This window comes from Telmatherina bonti, assembly GCF_933228915.1.
Source record: "Telmatherina bonti genome assembly, chromosome: 21".
Lineage (NCBI taxonomy): Eukaryota > Metazoa > Chordata > Actinopteri > Atheriniformes > Telmatherinidae > Telmatherina > Telmatherina bonti.
This window is the reverse complement of record NC_136630.1, coordinates 20788933-20809669: the sequence shown is the minus strand read 5'-3', so window position 1 is coordinate 20809669 and position 20737 is coordinate 20788933.

Here is a 20737-nt window from a genome sequence, read left to right as displayed (position 1 = left end):
GCGTTGCTGAACTTTAAAGTTTGATTTTGTTTATGTAAATACAGCATAAAGATGTTATTTTCTATCTTTACAGTAAAACACAGACAAAAAGTTTAGCAGTTATTGCTTATTTACATTTTTTCAGAAGAAGTATATTTACTGTACATTGCTGTCTAAATAAAGCACATTCTCCTGTACAAGCTACTGAGTAAAGGAAGAATAGCAAAAAGGACTTCAGTGATGATTTTCATGTTTCTTTTTTAAATCTCGTGATATTTAAAATGATTGTTTAGCTGTATCGTTATAAAAATACCAATTTACATTTCAGTGTAAAAATATAGCTTTTGAAATGGTACGTTGAAATTTTAAGACAAACAATAGACACTGCGTGAAAAGGGCAAGAATCCATGAAAATCTGTTGGGATATTTCCCTAAATACCGGAAGAATACCATTTCTGGTGCATATTCAGACATGTTTCATATCTGGTGATATACGGACACAAGATACTGCATGAGGACATATATTGTGTCCGGACACAAGGTGTGACTGACTTTTGTCATATATGAGCTCCAGATATGACCTGCGGTCACATCCGGAAGTGTATATATATATATATATATATATATATATATATACATAAATATATACATATATATATATATACATAAATATATATATATATATATATATATATATACATAAATATAGTCCTACTGTTCATCAGTAAAATGCTCGAATCGATTTGTTTTTCTTCTTTAACTCGATTAAATGACAAAACAGTGTCATATCACTGGATTATAATTTAGCAAATTTTTAATTATTGTTCATTATTTTAGTCTCCAGTTATCTGAGTGACTGTAATAAATTTAGCCTTTTCTTTAATGAAAACTGACGAAGACATCTGAGGATGACTGGAATGAAATTCATTTGTGGTTACTGGACACAAATATGTGTGTTTATACATAAAAATAAATAAATAAACGATCTCGCTGGTGCTCTGCTGCTCATTATTTTATATCAGGAACGCAATGGATTCTGGGATAGGAGAGGGTGCAAAGGCTACATCTCTTGTATCCTTCGTTTTAAGCTAATCTGGAGCCAAATGAAGTGCGTATTTGAAGGGTGGATTCAAAGGAGCCTTTGAATTGAGACAGCACTTGGCGCGCCACGATGACGCATGCAGCCGAAGAATCCGCACTTGGAAGTGTGCAGACCCTGAATTGAGAAACACCCTATGAACACATGCAGAAATGAAAAACACAAATTACCTCACCACTGCGGAGTCACAGGAAAAATCAACAAACCTGATCTGGGGCCTCATTTATGAAGCTGTTCCAGCATATCTCCGCCGCACAAAATGCCAACTTTTTGGGATTTATCAAAACACGACTTGGCGGTAAAACGTCCCTACCTTCATGCCAACTCTGACCCTGGCGTACGCACAACATCTGGAGAAACGGGAAACGGCGATACATAAGGCAAAAAATAAAACCAAAGAAATGTTGTGAAACATTTGTTCAAAATCAAATACAAACTTTTACATAGACTGTTGTACATTAACAGAATTTGAAAAAAAAAAAAAAAAAAAAAAGAAAGAAAATGCACATTTGATATTGTTCCTCCACCACGTAAAATGTCAACAACTAAAATCTGTTCTGAAATGAAGCAGTTCTATATCTTATAAAAGCCATTTCACACAAGTAACAAGTTGTACAGAAGCTGCCATAATATTAAAGCTCTAAATCAGTAATTGCATTAAAATGATGTGGTGGCCCATCATCAGGCTATGATCAGGGTGTTTCGTCAACCTGCAGATGTACAAAACATGAAGTGATGGTTGGATATAATATACACCCAAATGCGTAAAGGCGCACAGTGGCTTATCTGTCCCTGGGGATGAGCGTGGAGACTCTGGAGTCGAGCCCGGCATCTTCCAAAGGGAAGTGACTGACAAGTCGGGGCTGCTCACTCCTTTTCCAACCCAGAGCGCAGAACAGAACTATGTTGTCCACAACTACACACGCCGTGGTGTAGCGGTCATCGGGCAGATGAAGTGCTGGCGGAGGTGCCTCGATGCACAGGAGGAAACCTGTGTACAGCTGTAAAATGTGTGCAAGATAGTGGAGGTGCTACATAACATGGTACTAAATGGCGTCAGCGCTTCACCTGCGTTCACCTCCACAATCATCCAATCTGAATGATGAATGAAATGAAAAATACTTTATTAATCCCCAAAGAGAAAATTTGATTGAAAAAATTTGATTGTGTTGTCAATCATTCTGTTGGAACCAAACGCTGCTGCTTTATGTCTAGAAGTGATGCAACACATCAGAGGTGGAGAATTCTGATTTATTCACAAGTTTATCTTCAGTGTAATTTCTGTCAGGGTGCTGTTTATTTCTCTCCATCTCCTGCACCTCCTCCTTGATGGCAGTTATTGGTTCCTCTGCGAGGACACCTCAGCAAGGGCACAAGGTGGAATCACTGCCCCCCCCCCGACCACATCTGCAGCGCTGCAACCATAGACTGTATATAAAGAGATGGACGGAGCCACTGTGACGGCACCCATGGGTTTCTGAAGAGCTGAATTGAAGCTCGCTGGGCGGTTCCTACTGTCGCCATGTTGGCAGTGTCATGCGCATCGTCTCGCCCGGAAAATACAAATATGGGCAAAGAGGTGGAGCTGAGAAGGGAGCCGTGAGCGTCATGGTGGATGATTAACATCGAGGGAACTCCGAGCTTTCTGTAGCTAAGAGCTAACCAAGCTAACCCCGAGATAAGGGGAGCTAACCACCTAACGGAGGCAAGCGTTAGGTTAACCGGCTAAAAACCACGGTTGTTCTACGTTCTTACTTGAAGCCAGAGATTGCTACCCGTCTATCAAAAGGACACGCCCCTAAATATGCCGAACTTCGAGATTAATTTACTTTAAAATGGGCGAGTTAGAAAAAAATTCACTCCCCCACAGTTGTCATAAAGGTAAACCTAACCTATAAACCGAAAATGGATTTTTGAACCAGGCTGTAAACATGTTTATTTCTGCTGTGAAGTTGGTCTTATTAACATGGTAGTTTATGGGGATTTGCTCTGTTTTGGAGCCAGCGCCTAGCGGATCAAGGGGGAACTGCAGTTTTATGCACTTCCGCATAGGCTTCACTTTTAACCACCGGAGGTTGCCGCTTGGCTGCAACCCAGCTGGGACACACAGGAACACCAGTATGTTCCCAGTAAATAAACTGGAGTCAGAGACGTCTCATTTATGTACGTTCATTTTATAATATGAAACAAAGGAATGAACCACTTTCAGCTTCATCTGGAGCATTTTGTTCCAGCGTATCTTTGGACTCGTTCATTTTCCCCACCAGCTTCTAATCTGTGGCAGCGGCAGTGGGCAGCCTCCCTGGCAAACATACTCTTCCTGTGGACGAAGATGCGCTCTATCCCTACATTTTATTGTCTGAACACTTTATTTTTACTTTCTGGATAAGTTCGGTCGCTGATGAGACAAGCTGACAGCATCTGTCCCCTGCTGACATTCCTCTGCCTTTCTGGTGGTGCTGATGTCCATCCCGTCTCCACCAGATAAAATATTTTTACATTTTACAACCTTATCGATTAGAATTTCTACCTCATTTTACAGAAAATTCCTCTTTTTTGCTTTTTTCCCTGCAGAACTGTCATGGAAATGAGATCGATTAATATTTATCAGGGGTGTTAACCTGACCTTGTGAACACCCTTTTATGGCCAACGTGTGGGCGTGACAAGACGTTACTTCACATGCGCAAAATTTAGTGTTAATCCTGATTTATGAAGCGAAACAGGCGTGGGATGTGTGTGTGCGCTGCTTTGTAAAAGTTTTTTTTGCGCTGCATTTCCTGTTTTCTGTACGTATGCCACCTGTAGTCAGCGTTGCTATGCACAGTTTGATAAATGAGACCCCTGGTCACCCCAGAATCCCCCATAAACTCAACATTTCTAAGACATCAAAACAAAGACAGAAAAGTCTTGTAGCATAAGCGTCATGTGCATATGTCCCAGTCTTTATCTCCCTTTTTTTTTTTTCCTATTCTGTGTGACTGTAGCTTCGAGCACAGAGATTGCATGAGTAATTCTGTCCAGGTTAAATGAGCACTTCATAAATAAACACTTCATTGCCAAACTGCGATAAACTTTATGTTGGTCAGGGTATGTGTCCACCATTGCAGTGTCTGTGTGTTCAGTGTAAGCAAGTCTTCATTGCAAAACAGACTAAAAAAACAAAATCTGTATATGCCAGGGTGTGTGTGCGTGCGTGCGTGTTCATCTGTAGTAGTTTTTTCCTACAGGTGTCTGGATGGACAGAGAGAAAAGGTGATGTCTGTGCATCTATGTGTGTCCTTCAGCTCTATCAGCACACGGAGCAAATGTGTGTGTGTTCTACACACCTAGCAGCCCCAGAGCGTCACACCAACCCCTCACAACCTGCTTTCAGCCCTAGCCAATCAGAAGAAACATGGTGCTGGCAATTTGGACACTCAGCCTTCCAGTGGCTAAGATGGCCACAGGGATGGCAGGCACCAGTCATAGATGTACAGCCGTGTCTAAGTTTCCTCCGGGACCTCGTCCCTGGGACTGTCCATGGTCTCTGGGCCTGTTCTAGCCTGACATGGTGGAATACATGGTCAGAGATGACGGATCAGAATACATGATCCGTCATCTGACCACCAGACCTTGAGCATATCTGGCATAACTTGTGGACCTCAGAAATACTTGGAGCAATGTCCCAACTGACTAAATGTTTTCTCAGGTCTTCAGCAATCTTCGGTTTGAGACCTTTGATCATGGCGTCGGTGCACAGGTTCTCACTGGGGGCAGGAGGTTAGTTTCCCCAACCGGTCAGCCAGTCCCCTAAACTTAGTGGCAGTCTCACACACCTGGTGGACACAATCATCTGAGGTCTCACCTGGTCACTGTTTGAAGGTAAAATATGAGTGATGTTGACATTGACAGGAAAGCACGTTGGACCCAGTCCTTGATGGCAACTTTGTAAGCGACATGTCCTCTGCCCTGACTCGGCTTAACTTCTGACCAAGATAAAATAGAGTCTGGCTGCACCAGTGGTCTCTGCTGGCCTAGAGCTTGTAGTTTACCATGTGGCTACCATGGTTAGGAATTCCTAAAATGTAGACTGTGAGCATCTCCACAGTATCTGGGGGTTCTGACCCACCTCGACCAGCCCATTCCCCCTAAGGATAGACCCTCCCACACGTGACGTGAAGGGAATTTTTCCACCAGATATCCTAAAGATATCCTGTTCCTGTCACTGGAGAGATAGTGTGAGAATGTGAAACAACGAACGTGCTGTGAAAACCTTTTCACCCAACAGACTTCCATGACAGAAAACACATGTAGTCTGTTGAAACCCGCCACTGTCAGTCAAGGAACCAAGCCATGTCCTCCTTCAAAACGGCGACTGAGATTCTCTCAGGTTGATCAGACACCCCGTCGCAGAGTTCCAGACTGACGGTCGCAGGAAGAACTTCTGACACCATATTGTGTCAGAAGTGAAAAAGTCTGTCAATGAGGAGGAGTCTGGTTCTGAAGTGAAAAGATTTACAAAAGTTTATTGAACAGTACAGAATAAAACAAATTGCAATTTGGAGAGACAGTCCAGAGGTCCGATGGCGTAGAAGTCTGGAATGCTCTAACTGAGTTCCGGACTGACCCATCCTTTTACCCTCGCATATAGGTGTCAATTGTCTGCCCTTAATCTATTTTATTCTAAACAAGAATGGTCTGCTATTAGCTGTAACACTCTTCAAAGAAGAGAGTGTTCTAATTAATCAGATCCCAGATGTCTGAATGCAGACATCTCAGGCCCTCTATACATTGCTATGTCTGTAAAGGGGAGTAAGCAGACACAGTGTAACTAAGGTTAAGTTTTAAAGTTCTTCATGACCTTTTCAGAAAGCCCACAAAGCCATAATCAGAAATAAATATTTCTGAGTTTTGTTGCTAAAACGCGCACCTCGTCTGCACTGCAGTAGTACTAGTTCACATGCAAGTGAGCAGAGAGAAGCGGCCTAACGGCTGTGGAGCTGGCTTCGGGGTACCCGCTGTACCCAGGAGAAACAGAGTACGACGTCTTCCGCTACATTGTAGAAGCTCAGGGCCAGCCGGCCGACAACATCCTGGACGGTGGGCTTAGAACAAGGCATTATTTCCAGTATGAAGAGCACAGTCAGAGGCGCTGGACATTTAAGTTTCCTGACCAATTCCAGCATGAGCATGAAATGGCAAGAATCGCACGGGACACAAGACACCCCTCGCTCAGGTCCCTGCGGGACCTCATGGTCAATATGAGGTCCATGCCAGGACCCCACTCTGATCAGCATCTGTTGGTGACTTTAATCGAAAAGATGCTAGACCTGGACGCGGATCGACGCATTAAGCCCTGTGAAGTTTTGCAGCATCCCCTCTTCAACTCTGATGGTGTGAACGAAACAACAGTCAGCAAAGTGGGGAAGGTCGAGTGCCGTCAGCAGCCTCCATTTGGGCAGATTGCTACCACGCACATTGTAGGAAGAAAGCTTCAAACACCAAGCGAGTGCCTGCATGCTGCATGCGACAAGAAAGAGGAACACGTCCAGATTGCAATCGACGTTGAACCTCAACAGCCAGGCCTTATCAGGCGCATCTTCAGAGAAATCACCAATGCCTTACCCTTCAAGATTTAGCCATCTGATATGTTTTATGTGCAAACTAAAAACAGTTGCCTTTATTGCCTTGTTTTCAGCAAACACAGATCTTTGTCAATGCTTTTTGTCAAATTTGTTGCTTTAAAATAAATAAAAAGGTCACTTGAAATCAATACTCTTCCTGCAAATGGGATTTTGTGTTGCACTTTTCCAGGGATTCAGGTCTTGTCTGGTCTAAATGGAGCCTGACTAAAGGCCAAGAGTGTGTCCATAGTGCTAAAAGGAGAGAAAGAGTTTTGTTGCTAAAACGCGCACCTCGTCTGCACTGCAGTAGTACTAGTTCACATGCAAGTGAGCAGAGAGAAGCAGACAAATGTGCCCACATAGATGTCTAGAAAAAGTATGGATAATGAAAAGACTTGCGTGACATTAGTGCATATCTCATTGCTGTAGATACTTGCCAAAGAAAGAAAGAAAGAAAAAGTAAGGAGAGAAAACAGAGCAGTGAAGTGATTGAAAACATGCCTAAAGTGGCTTGTCACCATTTCCTGAGGTCTAGCCTTTAAAAGCATTAGAAGCGCGCACGTCGTCTTCACAGCAGTAGTACTAGTTCACATGTGAGTAAGCAGAGAGAAGCAGGCAAATGTGCCCACATTTATGTCCAGAAAAGGTATAGATACTTAAGAGACTTGCTTGATATCAGTATATATCTCATTGTTGTAAATACTTGCAAAGGAAAGAAAGAGAGAAAACAGAGCAGTGAAGTGTTTGAAGACATGCCTAACGTGGCTTTTCACCATTTCCTGAGGTCTATCCCTTAAAAGCATTAGAAACTATAGTAGAAGTGGGCTACTTGTGTAGCTCACTCCTTTAAGCATCCGGCACCCGAGCACCACTCTGCGTGTTCGATTCTCACTCTTGGCATGCAGCAGCACGCTCCCACTTCAAATGTCCAACTGTGGCAGTTTCGTTTGTGAAGGCTGCCGCGCGGTTAGCCGGATAGAGGGAGCTGGGTGTGTAGTGTCTGCCTGGGCTCAGAGGTGGCCGTGTAGTGTCTGCCTGCGCTGCCTACAGACAGACACAGGCAGAAAACGGCCTGTGTTGGACGACAGCAAATTTGCAAGCATATAGAGAGCTCTCCCAAATGCAAAATTTCCAAGTATTAACCTGACACAGTCTCAATGTGCAGGATCATACAAGCACAAGCCACTATTCACACAGCGTTAAGAAGTACGTGAAAACGGGAGCTGGGGAACAAAAAAGCATTGCTCAGACGTGGCCGTGAACGATCTGCCTGGGTTCACTACAGAAAACGGCCTGTGTTGGACTACAACAAATAGCATTGCTCAGACGTGGCCGTGAACGATCTGCCTGGGTTCACTACAGAAAACGGCTTGTGTTGGACTACAACAAATTTGCACAGGGAAAGCTCGCTACGACAACAGGCTTGCCTCGCAAGCATATATATAGTGCTATCCCAAATGCAAAATTTCAAGTATTAACCTGACACAGACTCAATGTGCAGGATCATACAAGCACAAGCCGATACAAGAATCTCCAAGTGCATCTTGAACAAGGCCCTTTGGAACTGCCTTCAGAAATACGCCCGCTATTCACACAGCGTTAAGAAGTACGTGAAAACGGGAGCTGGGGAACAAAAAAGCATTGCTCGGACGTGGCCGTGAACGATCTGCCTGGGTTCACTACAGAAAACGGCCTGTGTTGGACTACAACAAAGTATTAACCTGACACAGACTCAATGTGCAGGATCATACAAGCACAAGCCGATACAAGAATCTCCAAGTGCATCTTGAACAAGGCCCTTTGGAACTGCCTTCAGAAATACGCCCGCTATTCACACAGCGTTAAGAAGTACGTGAAAACGGGAGCTGGGGAACAAAAAAGCATTGCTCGGACGTGGCCGTGAACGATCTGCCTGGGTTCACTACAGAAAACGGCCTGTGTTGGACTACAACAAATTTGCACAGGGACAGCTCGCTACGACAACAGGCTTGCCTCGCAAGCATATATATAGTGCTCTCCCAAATGCAAAATTTCAAGTATTAACCTGACACAGACTCAATGTGTAGGATCATACAAGCAAAAGCTGAAACAAGAATCACGTCTCCAAGTGCATCTTGACCAAGGCCCTTTGGAACTACCTTCAGAAATACGACAGCTATTCACACAGCATTAAGAAGTACGTGAAAAACCAACTACGCTGTCATGCTCAGCACTCAGAGGAACGCCACCTCGGTGCCGGCGCACGGAGGGATCTCTGTCGGGAGTGCGCTGGGCACCTGCCGCAAAGTGGAGGCTTTCCTCGGAGAGGGCTCCTATGGCTTTGTATGTCGCTGCTGCTATGTGGAAACCAACAGCAAAGAGGCTGTCAAAGTTAACAAGAGCCATCCTGAAACTCTGCGACAGGCCAGACTGGAAATTGCTGTCCTGAAGAGACTAAAAAGACTGGATCCAGACACTTGCTCCATTGTCAGATGGAACGGCTATTTCCGACACCAGGAGCGGATTTGCTTGAGCTTTGAACTCCTGGACCAAAGCCTCTACGACTACATGAAGGGCCGAGACATTGATGGTCTTCCAGTCACAGAGCTGAAACCAGTCTTACATCAGCTGGCCTCAGCCTTGTTCCACCTGAGCTCTGTGGGAATTGTGCACGCGGACCTCAAACCGCAAAATGTCATGGTTGTGGACCGACATCAGCGGCCACTCAAAGTCAAGCTAATCGACTTTGGCCTGGCGCTCGATGTGACTACAGCGCCTCTTGGAGCCTGTGTGCAGACCACCTGGTACAGGGCACCAGAGGTGATGCTGCACGCACCCTTCACCGAGGCCATTGATATGTGGTCTCTGGGCCTAACGGCTGTGGAGCTGGCTTCGGGGTACCCGCTGTACCCAGGAGAAACAGAGTACGACGTCTTCCGCTACATTGTAGAAGCTCAGGGCCAGCCGGCCGACAACATCCTGGACGGTGGGCTTAGAACAAGGCATTATTTCCAGTATGAAGAGCACAGTCAGAGGCGCTGGACATTTAAGTTTCCTGACCAATTCCAGCATGAGCATGAAATGGCAAGAATCGCACGGGACACAAGACACCCCTCGCTCAGGTCCCTGCGGGACCTCATGGTCAATATGAGGTCCATGCCAGGACCCCACTCTGATCAGCATCTGTTGGTGACTTTATTCGAAAAGATGCTAGACCTGGACGCGGATCGACGCATTAAGCCCTGTGAAGTTTTGCAGCATCCCCTCTTCAACTCTGATGGTGTGAACGAAACAACAGTCAGCAAAGTGGGGAAGGTCGAGTGCCGTCAGCAGCCTCCATTTGGGCAGATTGCTACCACGCACATTGTAGGAAGAAAGCTTCAAACACCAAGCGAGTGCCTGCATGCTGCATGCGACAAGAAAGAGGAACACGTCCAGATTGCAATCGACGTTGAACCTCAACAGCCAGGCCTTATCAGGCGCATCTTCAGAGAAATCACCAATGCCTTACCCTTCAAGATTTAGCCATCTGATATGTTTTATGTGCAAACTAAAAACAGTTGCCTTTATTGCCTTGTTTTCAGCAAACACAGATCTTTGTCAATGCTTTTTGTCAAATTTGTTGCTTTAAAATAAATAAAAAGGTCACTTGAAATCAATACTCTTCCTGCAAATGGGATTTTGTGTTGCACTTTTCCAGGGATTCAGGTCTTGTCTGGTCTAAATGGAGCCTGACTAAAGGCCAAGAGTGTGTCCATAGTGCTAAAAGGAGAGAAAGAGTTTTGTTGCTAAAACGCGCACCTCGTCTGCACTGCAGTAGTACTAGTTCACATGCAAGTGAGCAGAGAGAAGCAGACAAATGTGCCCACATAGATGTCTAGAAAAAGTATGGATAATGAAAAGACTTGCGTGACATTAGTGCATATCTCATTGCTGTAGATACTTGCCAAAGAAAGAAAGAAAGAAAAAGTAAGGAGAGAAAACAGAGCAGTGAAGTGATTGAAAACATGCCTAAAGTGGCTTGTCACCATTTCCTGAGGTCTAGCCTTTAAAAGCATTAGAAGCGCGCACGTCGTCTTCACAGCAGTAGTACTAGTTCACATGTGAGTAAGCAGAGAGAAGCAGGCAAATGTGCCCACATTTATGTCCAGAAAAGGTATAGATACTTAAGAGACTTGCTTGATATCAGTATATATCTCATTGTTGTAAATACTTGCAAAGGAAAGAAAGAGAGAAAACAGAGCAGTGAAGTGTTTGAAGACATGCCTAACGTGGCTTTTCTCCATTTCCTGAGGTCTATCCCTTAAAAGCATTAGAAACTATAGTAGAAGTGGGCTACTTGTGTAGCTCACTCCTTTAAGCATCCGGCGTGTTCGATTCTCACTCTTGGCATGCAGCAGCACGCTCCCACTTCAAATGTCCAACTGTGGCAGTTTCGTTTGTGAAGGCTGCCGCGCGGTTAGCCGGATAGAGGGAGCTGGGTGTGTAGTGTCTGCCTGGGCTCGGAGGTGGCCGTGTAGTGTCTGCCTGCGCTGCCTACAGACAGACACAGGCAGAAAACGGCCTGTGTTGGACGACAGCAAATTTGCAAGCATATAGAGAGCTCTCCCAAATGCAAAATTTCCAAGTATTAACCTGACACAGTCTCAATGTGCAGGATCATACAAGCACAAGCCACTATTCACACAGCGTTAAGAAGTACGTGAAAACGGGAGCTGGGGAACAAAAAAGCATTGCTCAGACGTGGCCGTGAACGATCTGCCTGGGTTCACTACAGAAAACGGCCTGTGTTGGACTACAACAAATAGCATTGCTCAGACGTGGCCGTGAACGATCTGCCTGCGCTGCCTACAGACAGACACAGGCAGAAAACGGCCTGTGTTGGACGACAGCAAATTTGCAAGCGAAAGCTCGCAAGCATATAGAGAGCTCTCCCAAATGCAAAATTTCCAAGTATTAACCTGACACAGTCTCAATGTGCAGGATCATACAAGCACAAGCCACTATTCACACAGCGTTAAGAAGTACGTGAAAACGGGAGCTGGGGAACAAAAAAGCATTGCTCAGACGTGGCCGTGAACGATCTGCCTGGGTTCACTACAGAAAACGGCCTGTGTTGGACTACAACAAATAGCATTGCTCAGACGTGGCCGTGAACGATCTGCCTGGGTTCACTACAGAAAACGGCCTGTGTTGGACTACAACAAATTTGCACAGGGAAAGCTCGCTACGACAACAGGCTTGCCTCGCAAGCATATATATAGTGCTATCCCAAATGCAAAATTTCAAGTATTAACCTGACACAGACTCAATGTGCAGGATCATACAAGCACAAGCCGATACAAGAATCTCCAAGTGCATCTTGAACAAGGCCCTTTGGAACTGCCTTCAGAAATACGCCCGCTATTCACACAGCGTTAAGAAGTACGTGAAAACGGGAGCTGGGGAACAAAAAAGCATTGCTCGGACGTGGCCGTGAACGATCTGCCTGGGTTCACTACAGAAAACGGCCTGTGTTGGACTACAACAAAGTATTAACCTGACACAGACTCAATGTGCAGGATCATACAAGCACAAGCCGATACAAGAATCTCCAAGTGCATCTTGAACAAGGCCCTTTGGAACTGCCTTCAGAAATACGCCCGCTATTCACACAGCGTTAAGAAGTACGTGAAAACGGGAGCTGGGGAACAAAAAAGCATTGCTCGGACGTGGCCGTGAACGATCTGCCTGGGTTCACTACAGAAAACGGCCTGTGTTGGACTACAACAAAGTATTAACCTGACACAGACTCAATGTGCAGGATCATACAAGCACAAGCCGATACAAGAATCTCCAAGTGCATCTTGAACAAGGCCCTTTGGAACTGCCTTCAGAAATACGCCCGCTATTCACACAGCGTTAAGAAGTACGTGAAAACGGGAGCTGGGGAACAAAAAAGCATTGCTCGGACGTGGCCGTGAACGATCTGCCTGGGTTCACTACAGAAAACGGCCTGTGTTGGACTACAACAAATTTGCACAGGGACAGCTCGCTACGACAACAGGCTTGCCTCGCAAGCATATATATAGTGCTCTCCCAAATGCAAAATTTCAAGTATTAACCTGACACAGACTCAATGTGTAGGATCATACAAGCAAAAGCTGAAACAAGAATCACGTCTCCAAGTGCATCTTGACCAAGGCCCTTTGGAACTACCTTCAGAAATACGACAGCTATTCACACAGCATTAAGAAGTACGTGAAAAACCAACTACGCTGTCATGCTCAGCACTCAGAGGAACGCCACCTCGGTGCCGGCGCACGGAGGGATCTCTGTCGGGAGTGCGCTGGGCACCTGCCGCAAAGTGGAGGCTTTCCTCGGAGAGGGCTCCTATGGCTTTGTATGTCGCTGCTGCTATGTGGAAACCAACAGCAAAGAGGCTGTCAAAGTTAACAAGAGCCATCCTGAAACTCTGCGACAGGCCAGACTGGAAATTGCTGTCCTGAAGAGACTAAAAAGACTGGATCCAGACACTTGCTCCATTGTCAGATGGAACGGCTATTTCCGACACCAGGAGCGGATTTGCTTGAGCTTTGAACTCCTGGACCAAAGCCTCTACGACTACATGAAGGGCCGAGACGTTGATGGTCTTCCAGTCACAGAGCTGAAACCAGTCTTACATCAGCTGGCCTCAGCCTTGTTCCACCTGAGCTCTGTGGGAATTGTGCACGCGGACCTCAAACCGCAAAATGTCATGGTTGTGGACCGACATCAGCGGCCACTCAAAGTCAAGCTAATCGACTTTGGCCTGGCGCTCGATGTGACTACAGCGCCTCTTGGAGCCTGTGTGCAGACCACCTGGTACAGGGCACCAGAGGTGATGCTGCACACACCCTTCACCGAGGCCATTGATATGTGGTCTCTGGGCCTAACGGCTGTGGAGCTGGCTTCGGGGTACCCGCTGTACCCAGGAGAAACAGAGTACGACGTCTTCCGCTACATTGTAGAAGCTCAGGGCCAGCCGGCCGACAACATCCTGGACGGTGGGCTTAGAACAAGGCATTATTTCCAGTATGAAGAGCACAGTCAGAGGCGCTGGACATTTAAGTTTCCTGACCAATTCCAGCATGAGCATGAAATGGCAAGAATCGCACGGGACACAAGACACCCCTCGCTCAGGTCCCTGCGGGACCTCATGGTCAATATGAGGTCCATGCCAGGACCCCACTCTGATCAGCATCTGTTGGTGACTTTAATCGAAAAGATGCTAGACCTGGACGCGGATCGACGCATTAAGCCCTGTGAAGTTTTGCAGCATCCCCTCTTCAACTCTGATGGTGTGAACGAAACAACAGTCAGCAAAGTGGGGAAGGTCGAGTGCCGTCAGCAGCCTCCATTTGGGCAGATTGCTACCACGCACATTGTAGGAAGAAAGCTTCAAACACCAAGCGAGTGCCTGCATGCTGCATGCGACAAGAAAGAGGAACACGTCCAGATTGCAATCGACGTTGAACCTCAACAGCCAGGCCTTTTCAGGCGCATCTTCAGAGAAATCACCAATGCCTTACCCTTCAAGATTTAGCCATCTGATATGTTTTATGTGCAAACTAAAAACAGTTGCCTTTATTGCCTTGTTTTCAGCAAACACAGATCTTTGTCAATGCTTTTTGTCAAATTTGTTGCTTTAAAATAAATAAAAAGGTCGCTTGAAATCAATACTCTTCCTGCAAATGGGATTTTGTGTTGCACTTTTCCAGGGATTCAGGTCTTGTCTGGTCTAAATGGAGCCTGACTAAAGGCCAAGAGTGTGTCCATAGTGCTAAAAGGAGAGAAAGAGTTTTGTTGCTAAAACGCGCACCTCGTCTGCACTGCAGTAGTACTAGTTCACATGCAAGTGAGCAGAGAGAAGCAGACAAATGTGCCCACATAGATGTCTAGAAAAAGTATGGATAATGAAAAGACTTGCGTGACATTAGCGCATATCTCATTGCTGTAGATACTTGCCCAAGAAAGAAAGAAAGAAAAAGTAAGGAGAGAAAACAGAGCAGTGAAGTGATTGAAAACATGCCTAAAGTGGCTTGTCACCATTTCCTGAGGTCTAGCCTTTAAAAGCTGACACAGTCTCAATGTGCAGGATCATACAAGCACAAGCCACTATTCACACAGCGTTAAGAAGTACGTGAAAACGGGAGCTGGGGAACAAAAAGCATTGCTCGGACGTGGCCGTGAACGATCTGCCTGGGTTCACTACAGAAAACGGCCTGTGTTGGACTACAACAAATTTGCACAGGGAAAGCTCGCTACGACAACAGGCTTGCCTCGCAAGCATATATAGAGAGCTCTCCCAAATGCAAAATTTCCAAGTATTAACCTGACACAGTCTCAATGTGCAGGATCATACAAGCACAAGCCGATACAAGAATCTCCAAGTGCATCTTGAACAAGGCCCTTTGGAACTGCCTTCAGAAATACGCCCACTATTCACACAGCGTTAAGAAGTACGTGAAAACGGGAGCTGGGGAACAAAAAGCATTGCTCGGACGTGGCCGTGAACGATCTGCCTGGGTTCACTACAGAAAACGGCCTGTGTTGGACTACAACAAATTTGCACAGGGACAGCTCACTACGACAACAGGCTTGCCTCGCAAGCATATATATAGTGCTCTCCCAAATGCAAAATGTCAAGTATTAACCTGACACAGAGTCAATGTGTAGGATCATACAAGCAAAAGCTGAAACAAGAATCACGTCTCCAAGTGCATCTTGACCAAGGCCCTTTGGAACTACCTTCAGAAATACGACAGCTATTCACACAGCATTAAGAAGTACGTGAAAAACCAACTACGCTGTCATGCTCAGCACTCAAGAGGAACGCCACCTCGGTGCCGGCGCACGGAGGGATCTCTGTCGGGAGTGCGCTGGGCACCTGCCGCAAAGTGGAGGCTTTCCTCGGAGAGGGCTCCTATGGCTTTGTATGTCGCTGCTGCTATGTGGAAACCAACAGCAAAGAGGCTGTCAAAGTTAACAAGAGCCATCCTGAAACTCTGCAACAGGCCAGACTGGAAATTGCTGTCCTGAAGAGACTAAAAAGACTGGATACACCAGGAGCGGATTTGCTTGAGCTTTGAACTCCTGGACCAAAGCCTCTACGACTACATGAAGGGCCGAGACGTTGATGGTCTTCCAGTCACTGCGGGACCTATAAATAAACATATAAATAAATAAACTCCCTTCTCACCCACTCCTCCCATCTCCCAGGGTAGGGCAGGTGGCTCTTTATCTCTTTAAGTGGAACTAGTATGTGCATTTCAGGCTAATTTATTTTTATTTCTGAGCCCAGAAGGGCTGGGATTGATCAAGTTATTGTCACAAATTGCTTTATTTACTTCAGACCGACCCTCTCCGTAGGCTGTCAGATCAGCCTGTGGGCAAAACGAGTGGACTGAGACTCTTCCGCATTAAGCCCCACCTCCCGCCACCGCGCTACATCGGGAGCGTGCACCGCACCTGCTTTCGCCGTCATTGTAACATCTCATAAACAGAAGGATTAGGCTAATATGAACTCAATAAAAAAAAACAAAATACAATGTCAACATATAGCATACAGCCCTACATGTTGGAACCTGAATCAGACCCTGAAAACGAAGTGGAAAACAGCAACCCACGGCAATGAATGCAGCCGGATGTCTCTCTTTGGTAAACTCACCAGCCATCGTTGGAAATAATTTTATCCGACATTTTCCACCAGCCTGATATATTTGTACATGCCCTTGTTAACCAGTCAAAGGTAACCAATCACCGAACCTTATCCCCCGGGACGTCACAAGGATTTCGAAGTAGAAAAAACTCTGAAACAACGAGTTTTTCGTCGCCATGGAAACCGAACGGCGAGCGTGCTGGAACTCAAACTCAAACTCGAACATGCGTTCGAGTATGAAAAATGGGGCCGTTCAGATGTCAGATGAGGATTCAACACTGTACCACTGCAGAAAGCTCAGAAAACTCAAAATACCTTAATAGCACCCCTTTAAGCTTGGGTTCTCTACCACAGTCCTTGGAGCTTGAGGGTCCTACATCCTATCTTAGCTGTTCTGTTCCTAGGACTGCACTTTTCTGGACAGTGATACCTAATATCTCACCAGGTATGTGCTGGAGCCACGTCTGCTGTTAGAGGGACATGGCCCCCAATGCTCCAATCACTATGGGTACTACTGTTGCTTTCACCCTCCAGGCCTTCTCCAGTTCTCCCTTGAGGCCTTGCTATGTCTCCAGTTTCTCATGCTCCTTCCCTGATATTTCCATCATTGGGGATGGATAAATCGATCACTACTGTGTTCCTCTGCTGCTTATCCATGATTGCTATGTTCGGTTGGTTGGCCACCACCATTTTATCTGTCTGGATCTGGAAGTTCCAGGGGATCTTAGCTCTCTCATTCTCCACAACCTTGGGGGGAGTTTACCACTGGGAATTGGGACTCCAGTCCACATTCTGCACAGATGTGCCTATACACTATGCCAGCTACTTGGTTATGGCGCTCCATGTATTATTTGCCTGCCAGTATCTTTAACCCTGCTGTGAGGTGCTGGATTGTTTCCGGGGCTCATTTGCCTAGTCTGCACCTGGGATCCTGGCTGGTATGGTAGTGCTGGGCCTCGATCGCTCTGGTGCTCAGGGTCTGCGTCCTTCAGTCCAGCCCTCTCCAACCATTGGTAGGACTTCGGCTATCTGCCGGTAATACATTCCATGCAGAGGCTTTTCCTCCCATGATGGTTCTTCCATCTTGTGTTCCTCCAGATTCCATTGTCTGAGACATTCACTAAGTGCTTCATACCTTGATGCCCTTTTCCTGATGTATTAATGGAGCTTGGATGTTTCATCTTAGATATTGGCCTTGATGCTCACTAGTCCCCGGCCCTCTTCTTTGCGCTTTGTGTATCATCGCTGGACACTGGACTTGGGGTGGAACCCTCCGTATGGATTACCTTCCCTCTCTTTATCATTTCCCCACATTTTTCCAGTCCAAATGACATTTCGATGTCCCTGCTGTAGATCCTGGTGGTGTGGATCAGTGAGTCGATGTCCTGCTCACTCTTAGAGTACAGCTGATGGTGGCCCCATTCCTGAGTCGGTATCCATAGCCAGTCTTGTTGATTAGTTGGCTGAGGGGGTTCGGCCCTATACAGAACAGCAGTGGGGATAGGGCATCTTGTCGATATATGCCACATTCATTGGAGACTGTGCAATTGACTTGAAGTTGGCCTGCAGGGTGGTCTACCACAGCCTCATTGAGTTTGCAACGAAGGTCCTTATGCTGTCATTGCTCTTGTAGAGCTTCAGACATTCCAGGATCAATGTGTGTGGCATTGAGTCAGAGGCTTTCCGGTAGTCAATCCAGGTGGTGCGTAGGTTTGTCTGTCTGGTTTTGCAGTCTCGGGCAACTGTTCTGTCAACCAGCAGCTGGTGTTTGGCTCCTCTGGTTCCTCTGCCAATGCTTTCCTGTGTCTTCCCCATGTATTGATCCATGTGCTTAGCCGCTATGATGGCTGACAGGAGCTTCCATGTTGTGGAGAGGCAGGTTATTGGTCAGTAGTTGAATGGGACTGATCCCCTTGTGGGGGTCTTTCAGTATCAGAACTGTTCGTCCCTTGGTTAGCCATTCAGGGTGAGTCCCATCCCTCAGGAGCTGGTTCATTTGTGCTGCCAGGCGTTCATGGAGTAAAGTCAGCCTCTTTAGCCAGTAGGCACGGATCATATCAGGGCCAGGCGCTGAACAGCTATTCATACCTGAGAGTCTATTCTGGATATCTGCCACAGTGATGGTAACTGGGTCTAGTTCAACAATGCTGCTCACCTAAACAGAGACAGATCAGCAGCCCATCAGACCAACCAGAGACAAAGATTATGATTAAAATGGCACAGTATTTTAATGACAATCAGAAAATTATTTTTTAAAATCAATTTCATATGTCGTACAAAGAAAATAAATGTTAATAACCTGCTGGTTGTTGAGTGCCAAAGAGGGTTGGTTCCTCAGATCAACCAGGTACTCTGCCAGGCTGTCAACCCTGTCCATGCCTGGAATGCAGGACTCATCAACAGCCTGAAAAACCAAATAAAAATCTATGAGGTCTGACTGTCAGCAGGCAGGGTAGATTTATTTACTGAGACATCAGTGGGTTTTATTTACCCCAGCATCACTGGAAGCTGAAGGGGCATCCAGCAGGGGCAGTTAGCCAGCAGCCTGGGGAGGCACCAGTGTGTGAGGACAAGGAGGAAGGGTCCAAGGAGGGAGCAGCCACAGAGGAGGAGGAGGTGGAGGTGGCAGGATGAAGGGACGGAGCAGCCACTGAAGAGGAAGAGGAGGAGGCAGAATCCAAGAACAGAGCAGTAAAGGAGGCGGTAGATGTGGGCAGCAGACTGGCAGATGCTTGAAAAATGTGGCATGATCAACTCCAACTCTTGGTCTTCCTCAAAACCCTCGTCTTCTTCTTGGTCCCCTTCAGCCACCTCCTCAAGTATGTCATCTTTCTCCTCTGAGTCAGGGGACACAGTGAGGGGCTGTCCAGTCTGGCTCAACATGTAGTCAACCCCAATGAGCTCTCCTGTCATATAAAGGAAATCAGGCAGACACAGTGCCGGTTATTACTTACCACTTAATTTCCAAATAAAAACGCACTTGTACTGTGTTGTGAGCACATAATTTGTATTATTTACACAGAACCTAATATAAATTAATTATACCAATGTATTTAGCTGGAGGCCTAAAGGCTGGCACATACAGCGTGCCCAACATCTTTGAGCTGAGGGTGTTGACACACTGAGCTACATCCCCAGCATAGGTGAGGAGAGATAAGGGCCTGCTGGTCACTGCTGCATTTCCCCGGTCCTGGTTCCACCTGCTTAGGCCTTCCAGCAGAGAGAGCTGGAAATTAAGTGCATTAGCACTTGTTCCTGGGAAAACATTGACACTTTTGTTTATTGTTTGGTTTTGAACAACATTTTATTTCAATACCATGACACACACTCACATGAGAGCTACTAACCTGGAATGAATCCGTTCACATGACAATGGAAAGACTATAAGGAGGTGGAGTCTCTGGCGCAGCGGTACTTTCTGAGGACAGTACCTCCTTTGGTCGTGGTGGTGCCTGTCTCAGTGTACAGATGCATGCCTGTCACATCCTGGATGCACTTGAAGTACTGTTTCTGCACCCACCAGATGTGCTCCATCCGTACCAGGTCCAGCAGAGGCACACCCATCAGGCCCCTTCCTTGGGCCCCTCCCAGTTCCTGCAGCAGCTGGTCAATCAGGTGGATGGTGGCCTCCTCATCCCATATCCTCAGTCTGCAGTATTGGCTGAGCTCTTTTTTACTGATTCTCCTGTCCACCAAGAGATTAGTAATGCCAGGCACACCCTCCAGTCAAAGCTGCTCTTTCTTTGCCTGCCTCAGAAGAGTGAGATCCCCAGCATCCTATTCAAATATGCAGCTGGAAAGGCAGCCCATGAAGGTGGGGTACAAGGGCATCAGTAGTGCAGATCACAGCTAGGTGAATGTGGAGATCTGGCCACTCACCAAACCTAACCTGCAGCTTGCTGGCCCCCTCATCCACACAGCAGCCACAGTTCACATACAGCACCACTGGGGGTGGCACAGCTGCTTGGCGGTACCACTCCATCAGGCCTGATGCCATCCTGTCCTGTCCATAAACAGCCAGCAGCCAGCAACTAGTGGGGATGTCCATGGGCTCCGGAGGTTCCTGGCAAACAAACTGGAAAGAGGCTTGGTTTATTCACAAACTTTGCACACTCCCTAAGATAGTGTGCCAGCCTGTTGAGCCACTCCTCCCCGTGGTTTTCCTTAAGCTTTTTGACCAGCCATGCTGGACTGTTGCCCAGGGTCCTGTCTCGAAAAAGCCTGATGACACGAATGTCCCAGGCGTACCTGTATTGATGTGTTGTGAATGATTAGTAACATGTTAATTATGGTCAAGTTTTTAGCTGTATGAAAAATACAAAGCATTTATTCAAATTGGCTTCATTCACTTGCAGGTCAGGATGATTCTGAACATCTGCTGGTGTGGCAGGTCCAGC